This window comes from Podarcis vaucheri (assembly GCF_965113315.1).
Source record: "Podarcis vaucheri genome assembly, chromosome: 13".
Classification (NCBI taxonomy): domain Eukaryota; kingdom Metazoa; phylum Chordata; class Lepidosauria; order Squamata; family Lacertidae; genus Podarcis; species Podarcis vaucheri.
The window spans coordinates 13,046,299-13,055,632 of record NC_138751.1 but is presented as its reverse complement, the minus strand read 5'-3'; positions in this window follow the sequence as shown (position 1 = coordinate 13,055,632).

Genomic DNA, 9,334 nt, shown 5'->3' with positions numbered 1-9,334 from the left:
CCAGTCACACACTCTCAACCAGACTTGCTTCCATAACTTTTTTGTGAGGATGAAAATGGGGAGGAAGAGAAAGGGATTAAAGCACAATGCAATAAACAAAGCAACACAGGCCTGTTAAACCAGTGTTTCCTAACCTTGGGCCTCTAGCCGTTTTTGGACTACAACTCCCATCATCCCTAGCTAGCAAGTCCAGCAGTCAGGAATGATGGGACTTCTAGTCCATAAACTGCTGGAGACCCAAGGTTTAGGAAAGATTGTGCTAAATAACTGCAGGTTGCACACTGCTTATCCACGTGGCTTCATTCCCAAGAACAAAGGCAGGCAGCCAGCATGAGGAATTTCAGCTCATGCTAAGGTGCAAAGGCAGGATCAGGCCAATGGCCCATTTTAGCATCCTGTGGGACATCTGCAAGCAGGACCCAGGTGCCGGAGCAGTTTCCAGCAGTTTCCTTTTATTCGGAGGCATCAGTGACATTTGTATAAAACAGGTCTCCCAGCCTCTCTCCAGGCAGCTCACGACAAGATCAAAATAAAACAAATCGAAACCAATAAATCTATAATAGTTCCAAATTAGGAGGTACGGGAGATAGCCGCCCACAAAACTCACCACAAAAATTGGTGACAGCTTTTTCAAACTCTTCCCCGCACAGTTTGATACATTCTTCTCCTGGTACGCGATAGGCAACCACCACGAGGCAGAGAGAGAGAGCAACCCGGCTGTCAAAACCTTTTTCATGGTTTAGAAAGAGCGGTCCTCAAATCAGTGTGTTTGCAGGAAAGTGAGCAACTAACCCATAATATGGAGTTGCACTTTCTCCCCACCTATTATATATACAGGACAGCCACTCATTTTGTAGCCTTATGAGGCTTTGCCCTCGGGTGGGAAAAATATTGCGCCCGGGAAAGGGAAGTGGGAGTCAACAGACACTCAAGTAATAGTTTGGAAGAAAAGGCTTTTATTCCTACCATCCATGAACTGTGTGATAGTTCACAAAAAGCACGCACGAGTTCACAGTCATGTGCACAAACATATATACCCCTTTCCAGTTCCCTCCCCCTTTCTCCTCCCTCAGGAGTCCTGCCCCATGAGTTCCTCTGAGCATGAACAGAAAGCTGTCTTGGGACTATTGGACTCTTCCCAGGAAAGGCGGGGGGGGGGGTTCAGAGTGTTCCAGTTATGTTTCATTCTCGTGCTTTGGCATGGTTCCCGGACAGAAGCAAGTTGCAATGTGGTTTTTTTTAGCAAGGCCAAAAGCCCGAGAAACAATGGACTGTGTTCCCTACCTTTGTTGCAGTCTTTTTAGTTACAGCAAGCGGAATGTTTCTGATGCTTAGCTAATGCCTTTTAGCTGCTGAGAAACCATAACCACCACAACTTCCTTCTACTTATATTTGCAGCAGGAGAACCTCTGGCCAGTGGTGTAGCATGGGGGGTGCAAGGGGGCCGGCCACACCAGGCGCAACATCTGGGGGGGCGCACTTGCTGCCTCTGGAGTCGCCGAAGAGCCTTGGGCGCAGGCTGTAGCAGAGCCCCATGTCTCGCGGAACCGACGAGCTGGCAGCGGCTCTCAGCGCTTGCCGCAGTCCCCGCGCATCAGGGCCGCGGAGGGCACGCCAGGCAGCCCCTCCTCACAGCCCCGCCGCCGCCGCTGCTGCTGCAGCTGCTGGGCCATGTTGCTTTTTCCTTGCCTCTCTGCCCTCCTCCTCCGGGCAAGCGGCGTCGTTTGGGCGGCAGCGCCAGCGGCAACTCACCTCAGATCACCTGACATGGCAGGTTAGGGGGTGCAAATTACTTGCCTTGCCCCGGGTTAGGGGGCGCAAATTACTTGCCCCAGGTGCTGACAACCCACGCTACGCCGCTGCCTCTGGCACACCGGTCCAATGGAAACCTGAGCTGTGTGAGCAAGTTTCCTATGGGGGAATGGCTCACACTGCAACCCAGTCTCTGCAGAAGGCAAGCTTTGGGTGTGCTGCCTATCAGCGGATGAGTAAACAAACAAACCCCTGTGTTGCAAAATATGAGTCAGCAATATCAAAAGCAACACGTTGGCCAGAAACAATAACACTGTGAAAAACTTTATGGAATAATACAAAACATCAAAACTAACAAACTGAAGTCTCTGAACGTCTCTGATAGTCCTTAAATGAATCACGGTGCCAGATTTTACCCGGCGGAGAGCAAGCTGCGAAGCTTTGTATAATCAGCAAATGTCCAGTTCTGATGCCCAACTCTGAACTATGCTGAACAGTGTTTCTGGATAGCAACTACTGTTTCGTTGAATTCTTCATCAGCCAACAGTGACTACATAATCGCATGAGTGAGTATTTTTCATTATATCTATTCGAGAAAAGATTGGTTAATGAAGAAATTACACAAATCTATGTACGTGCTTGATTGGCTGGTGTGAGCTAGAACAGCATCATTTTGGCTACCAGCAGATTAAAGCTTTATTCAGGAACCTGGCAACAAATTTTGAGCCCATGCATGGTTTAGCAGTTTGTTCTAGAAAAACACTGGTATTTTATTTTTTAATTTCACCGACTACAGAGATGTGGAATGTTATTCATCCACACAACAGACGAAGTTTAACTGTAGTGCAGCCTGCTCGACAGCACTTTTCGTAGAAACCCCTGTTTGGTCTTATTCTCTTTACAGCTCTCTTGGCTTGGGAGTGTTGTTCCACTTGCTTTCCTGCACCTCCTTCATTAAAAAAAGAAAACAAAGTAACAGCATAAGAAATACACGAGGTCATTTCATAAGAACTTTGAGCAAGATTCTGGATTTGATCCAGCAGAACTTCTCTTAAGTCAGGGGTGTCCAAGTCCTGGTCTTCCCACCTCAAGAAGTGCTGGAAAAGGTTACCAAAATGATCAGTAGGGTAGAACAACTGCCATATGGAGAAAACTCACAACCTATGGGGCTGTTTAATTTAGGGGAAAGGCAACTACAAGGAGATGTGATAGGGGTTTATAACTTTTTTTTAAAAAAGGTAAAGGGCCCCTGACAGTTAAGTCCAGTCGCAAACGACACTGGGGTTGCGGCGCTCATCTTGCTTTACTGGCCAAGGGTGCTAACGTTTGTCTGCAGACAGTTTTTCTGCATCATGATTAAGCAGCTTCGGGCTAAACCAGAGCAGCGGACAGAAACACTGTTTACCTTCCCTCCAGAGCGGTACCTATTTATCTATTTGCACTTTGACATGCTTTCGAACTGCTTTGTTGGCTGGAGCTTGTACCGAGGAATGGGAGCTCATCCTGTCGCTGGTGTTCGAACCGCCAACCTTTTGATCGGCAAGCCCAAGGCTCAGTGGTTTAGACCACAGCACCACCCGCGTCCCTACTTTATAGCATTATGCATGGTGTAATAATATCAGAACTTGGGGACATCCAATGAGGCTGAATATACCCCCACCTTGAGCTTCTTGGAGGAAAGGAGAGACATAAATACAATGAAATAAAATAGAAACCACGTGTTCCTAGCTAAATTAAGCCCTGGTCAACCTGCCCTTTAAGAGAGAAAGCACTGTTTTGGGTTACCTTGAGAATAAATGCTCAGAAGGTGCCTCTGGATATGGACTCTATGGCAAGATTTGAAGACAACCTTCATGAACTCTCTCCTACATAACTTCACAGGCGATTCTTGTGTGATGGAAGACACGACCATCACAAGGCTTAAGGGAGAGCAACCTGGCTGTGGCAGCCTTCTTCATGGTTCAGAAAGAGTGGTGCTGTAATCAGAGTGTTTGCAGAAAAGTGAGCAGCTAATCCACAAATATAGAGCTGCACTTTCTCCCCCGCTATAATATATACAGGACATCCACTCATTTCATTAGATAGGCACCATGGTCACCACACATTTATTACATCAGCTTTGCCTTGTAATACCTTTCAATAAACACACAAGACGTAACCGGATGTACTTTTAAATAAATAAGGTATACTTCATAGTATCAAATTGTAGATTTCAACGGAAGTCTCATAAAGTTCAAGGAAAAAAGCAGAAAACTCAGTGGATCAATTCATTCTCTAGTCAGTTCATGCATGTATAAGTGTCTATTCCACCGGAATATTAGCCTTGTTTTGCCATCCTAGGCTTCATCAGATCCACTATCCTGAAATATTACATATGAGCCTGTACTACTGATGAAAACTAGGATGGCAAACAAGGCTAATATTCCAGAAATCCTTCTCTAAGACTCTGTGAAAGGATTCTGTGGAACTGTAACAACCCTTCGTGTGGATTATTGGACTCTATGAACAGACACTTCGGTTGAAATCTACAATTTGATACTATGAAGTATACCTTATTTATTTAAAAGTACAGCTGGTTACGTCTTGTGTGTTTATTGAGTATGTTTCATGTAACCATAGGTTTGTTGTTGTTTTGTAATACCTTTCCCCATTTTTATTTTCCTCAAACAGACACTGAAGTGTATTTATCTGACCCTTAAGACGATGGACCCAGAGCAGATTTATGACTTTACAGGGTGCCATCAGAGGTGTTAGTGCATATTTGTTGCCAATTATTTTACTTTTATTTTTGCATTGTATGTGGTGTGTGTCTCACGTCGCAAAATGCAATCCCTCCTGCGTGAGAGAGCAAGTGAGCATTTGGGTGTTGTAGGGAGAGGCTATATACCGTATTTTTCGCTCTATAACACGCACCCAACCATAACACGAACGTAGTTTTTAGAGGAGGAAAATTCATGGGCATGCCACCCGTAGGCATTTCCTCCATAACACGCACAGACATTTCCCCTTACTTTCTAGGAGGAAAAAAGTGAGTGTTATGGTGCAAAAAATACGGTAATTGGCAACATTGTACAGTGGTACCTCGGGTTACAGATGCTTCAGGTTACAGACGTTCAGGTTAAAGACTCAGCTAACCCAGAAATAGTACCTCGGGTTAAGAACTTTGCTTCAGGGTGAGAACAGAAATCGTGCGGTGGCGGCATGGTAGCAGTGGGAGGCCCCATTAGCTAAAGTGGTATCTCAGGGTAAGAACAGTTTCAGGTTAAGAACGGACCTTCAGAACGGATTAAGTTCTTAACCCGAGGTACCACTGTAAGTATTATTTATTTACTGTGAGTATTATTTACATATTTTTTTATTTATTTTTAATGTCAGATTATTATTTTTTGTGTGTGTGGGTGTGTGGGTGGGTGGGTGCGTATCTTCTTTAACTTGTCCCCAACTTAATCTTGTGTTATTTTTTCCCATAATAACTGAAAACCAAACCTGATTATACCACACCTCTTACAAATTATTTCAGAAGGCTTTCCATTCTGATCATTCATGCTGGTATTAATTGGTATTGGAGCTTTTTTATTTATTTAAATGAAATCAGTATTTTCTTCATGTGATCCATTCCACCCATCTCCCCAACAATACTAGAGAGGCCACACAGCCCCTTCAAATGTCCTTATTTTGCAGGAACAGTCCCAGATTTATAGAAGTCATCCCAGTTTTTGATTTGATCCCAGAATGTCCCCCTTTTCCTTAGGATATCATTGGAGAAATGTTGGAGGGTATGGAGTTATGAGACCCCTGAGCTAAGGAGATCAGCAACTATGCAATCTTTCAAAGATATCTGAAGGCAGCTCCGTATAGAGAATTAAAAAGAAAAATGTTTTTGGGTGTGTTTATATATACTCCCTACAACACTAATGTCTCACATCAAATATAATTGATCTGTAGGAAGGATTTCATGATCTGAAAACAGAGACGATGTATCATGTATGTGCTTTGGTAACCCAAAAATCTTCAATCAAAACAACAACACAGGGAGTGAAGAACATAGTCCCACCCTTTAGAACTGAATCACATTTTCATCTTTAATGCCGGGCATTGATCAAAAACTTTCCAATGGCATGACTATCTCCCAAATAAAAAGGTAAAGGTACCCCTGACCATTAGGTCCAGTCGTGACCGACTCTGGGGTTGCGGCGCTCATCTCGCTCTATGGGCCGAGGGAGCCGGCGTTTGTCCGCAGACAGCTTCCAGGTCATGTGACTAAGCCGCTTCTGGTGAACCAGAGCAGCGCACGGAAACGCCGTTTACCTTCCCGCCGGAGCAGTTCCTATTTATCTACTTGCACTTTGACATGCTTTCGAACTGCTAGGTTGGCAGGAGCAGGGACCAAGCAACGGGAGATCACCCCGTTGCGGGAATTCGAACCGCCGACCTTCTGATCAGCAAGTCGTAGGCTCTGTGGTTTAACCCACAGCGCCACTCGTGTCCCTTATCTCCCAAATACCCACCCAATATTTCTTGCTTGTCTTTGCAATAAAATATTCTCACTAGATGCAGGAAGTCCCACGTTCAAGTCCCAGCAATTCCAGACATGGCTGGGAGAAGCTTTTGGCTGGAACCTTCAACAGCCGCTCTCTCCCTGGGCAAGCAATACTGGCCTAGATTGACCAATGGCCAGACTCAGTAGAAGCCAGTTTCTTATGGAGGCATTGTACAACACATAACACCTCTTCACCAGAAAACCTCCCTTCTGCACCACCTGTGCAAACAACTAACAAAATTATGGGCCCATTTATAGCACACATTTCCTTTCCTCTGTTCACAAATCTGTTGTGACTGAGATGTCCACCAGGCTCATGAAACGGCTTTTGCATCTTCTATTGTGGTTTTATGAAAAGCCTTCTGCATTACTCCCTCCACAAGCCCTTTTCATTACTCGTAACACTGACGTTTCCCCCTTTGCATCCACTTGCTCATGATAAACACGCCATGAGGACGGCCCGTCTTTAGAGGTCTTTAAGCAGAGGCTTGACAACCATATGTCAGGCGTGCTCTGATGGTGTTTCCTGCTTGGCAGGGGGTTGGACTCGATGGCCCTTGTGGTCTCTTCCAACTCTATGATTCTATGATTCTAAGTTTCAGGGAATGAAAAAACCGGCGGTGAGATGTCTTTGTCATAAACAGAGGCATCCTTTGCTATAAGCAAATAATAAAACTTCCTCTTTTTCACGTCAGCAAATGGCTGAACTGCCTACTTGGCTCACAGGAAGAAGAGACTGAAAGCAGCCTCAATTCTAGACCCACTGGAGTTGGGGAAGAAGAGGAAGAGGAAGCATCCTTCTGTGTAATGCCTGTCCCACAAGTGGTTAACTTTTGACCCTCCAGGTATTACTGGACTACAAATCCCATCACCCCTGATCACTGGCTATGCTGGCTGGGGCTGACAGGAACAGGAGTCCAAACAATATCTGGAGGGCCACAGATTACCCACCCCTAGGCTGCCATTCCATATTTCCTACATTGCTCCCGTTTCCTTGTCTTTTTTAAAAAAAAGATTTTTATTTATAATTTTCATTTATAACAAATAAACATTTCAAACGGAACAAAGCAATCCTTACATATAATACCTTGACTTCCCTCCCCGTCTTTTTGCGGTTCCTTAAATTTACTCTGGTCAAGTATTAGCCGCAAGATCGTAGATGAGGCAGCAAACTATTCTCTCGTCACTTTTCGATTTTGTATCTATCAACAGCAGGGAGGAAAGTATGGCTTGTGGACAAGCCTCCCTGTGTTAATAGTAGCGCGATTAAGGGCCCATCCAGACATTATTTTTATTGTGCATTCTTGATGATTTGAGCTCATGATGGTATCAGGGTGAGTACTGTTTGTGCCTGCAGATGTTTTGGGCCAGACACGCTGCTTCATTTCCTTTTTTAAAAAATAAATAGATATTTATTTGGTTTATCAGATTAAAATTTTACGGTCACATATCCAACATACAACATAAAAACAAGATTCCAAAGAATCTTCTGGACTTCCCTCCTCCCCTTTGTGGGTCCTATTGTTAATCATTTCCTTCTGCATCTTTTATAATAATCCAAATCTTTTACCTCTCCATTCCCCATTAAACTACAAGTGATATTCCAACCCTACTAACAATTTTAACTGTTTACAATGGTCTTTAAGATAAGTTATAAATTTTCCCCATTCCTTATTAAAATTTTGGTCTGCCTGATTTCTGATTCTTCTAGTCATTGTAGCCATTTTGGCATAATCCACCAACTTGAAATATTCATAAAAAATAAAAATAAATGTCCAGTAGCACCTTAGAGACCAACTAAGTTTGTTCTTGGTATAAGCTTTCATGTGCATGCACACTTCGTCAGATACGATGGACTTCCATTTCATGCGGCGCAGTGTGGTGCCTTCCATGGTTCTAGATTCAGCTAGGTAGCTGTGTTGGTTTGACGCAGTCGATATATATATATATAAAACAATTGTCCAGTAGCACCTTAGAGACCATCTAAGTTTGTTCTTGGTATAAGCTTTCGTGTGCATGCACACTTCTTCAGATACCAACGAAAGCTTATACTTCTTCAGATATGCACACAAAAGCTTATACCAAGAACAAACTTAGTTGGTCTTCAATTGTCTTCTGAATGTCAGGTTCCATAGTTGTTTATCTCTTTTACATCTGATGGGAGGGCGTTCCACAGGGTGGGCGCCACTACGGAGAAGGCCCTCTGCCTGGCTCCCTGTAGCTTTGCTTCTCCCAATGAGGGGACCACCAGAAGGCCCTCGGCGCTGGACCTCAGCATCTGGGCAGAACGATGGGGGTGGAGATGCTCCTTCAGGTATACTGGGCCGAGGTGGATGGCTTCTTCCAACAACACCAACACGCTCACTTCACGCACAATGGAGGAGTTGTCATTTGCGACATGAGACACACACCACACACAATAAAAAACCCATTTATCGGCAGCAAATATACATTAACGCCACCGCCTAGGTTTGCACCCTGTAAATTCACAGGGTTCCATCATTGTAAGGGCTGAACAAATACACTTTAATGATCGTACAAAAACCAGCATGGGGGGAAATCCCCCAGCACTTAAGATATTACAAGGAAAAGCTGATATACGAAGTGTGGTGACCATGGTGCATATCTAATGGAGTGAGTGGATGTCCTGTATATATAATAGCTGGGGAGAAAGTGCAACTCCATATTGTGGGTTAGTTGCTCACTTTCTTGCCACAGTCTGATTTGAGCACCACTGTCTATCTGAACTATGAATAAGGTTACTGCAGTTGGGTTGCTCTCCCTATGCCTTGCGATGGCCGTCTCTTCCATAGCTCAAGACTCGCCTGTGATACTGTGTGGGAGAGAATTCGTGAGAGCTGTCATCGCTGCTTGTGGTGGAGTCCATATCCAGAAGCGTCTCCTGGCCATCTACTCTCGAGATCTCTCAGGTAACCCCAAAACCGTGCTTCCTCTCTTAAAGAGCAGGTTGAACAGGGAATCAGGCAGAGGGCCTTTCTGGTAGTGGCACCCACCCTGTGGAACGCCATCCCATCAGATGTC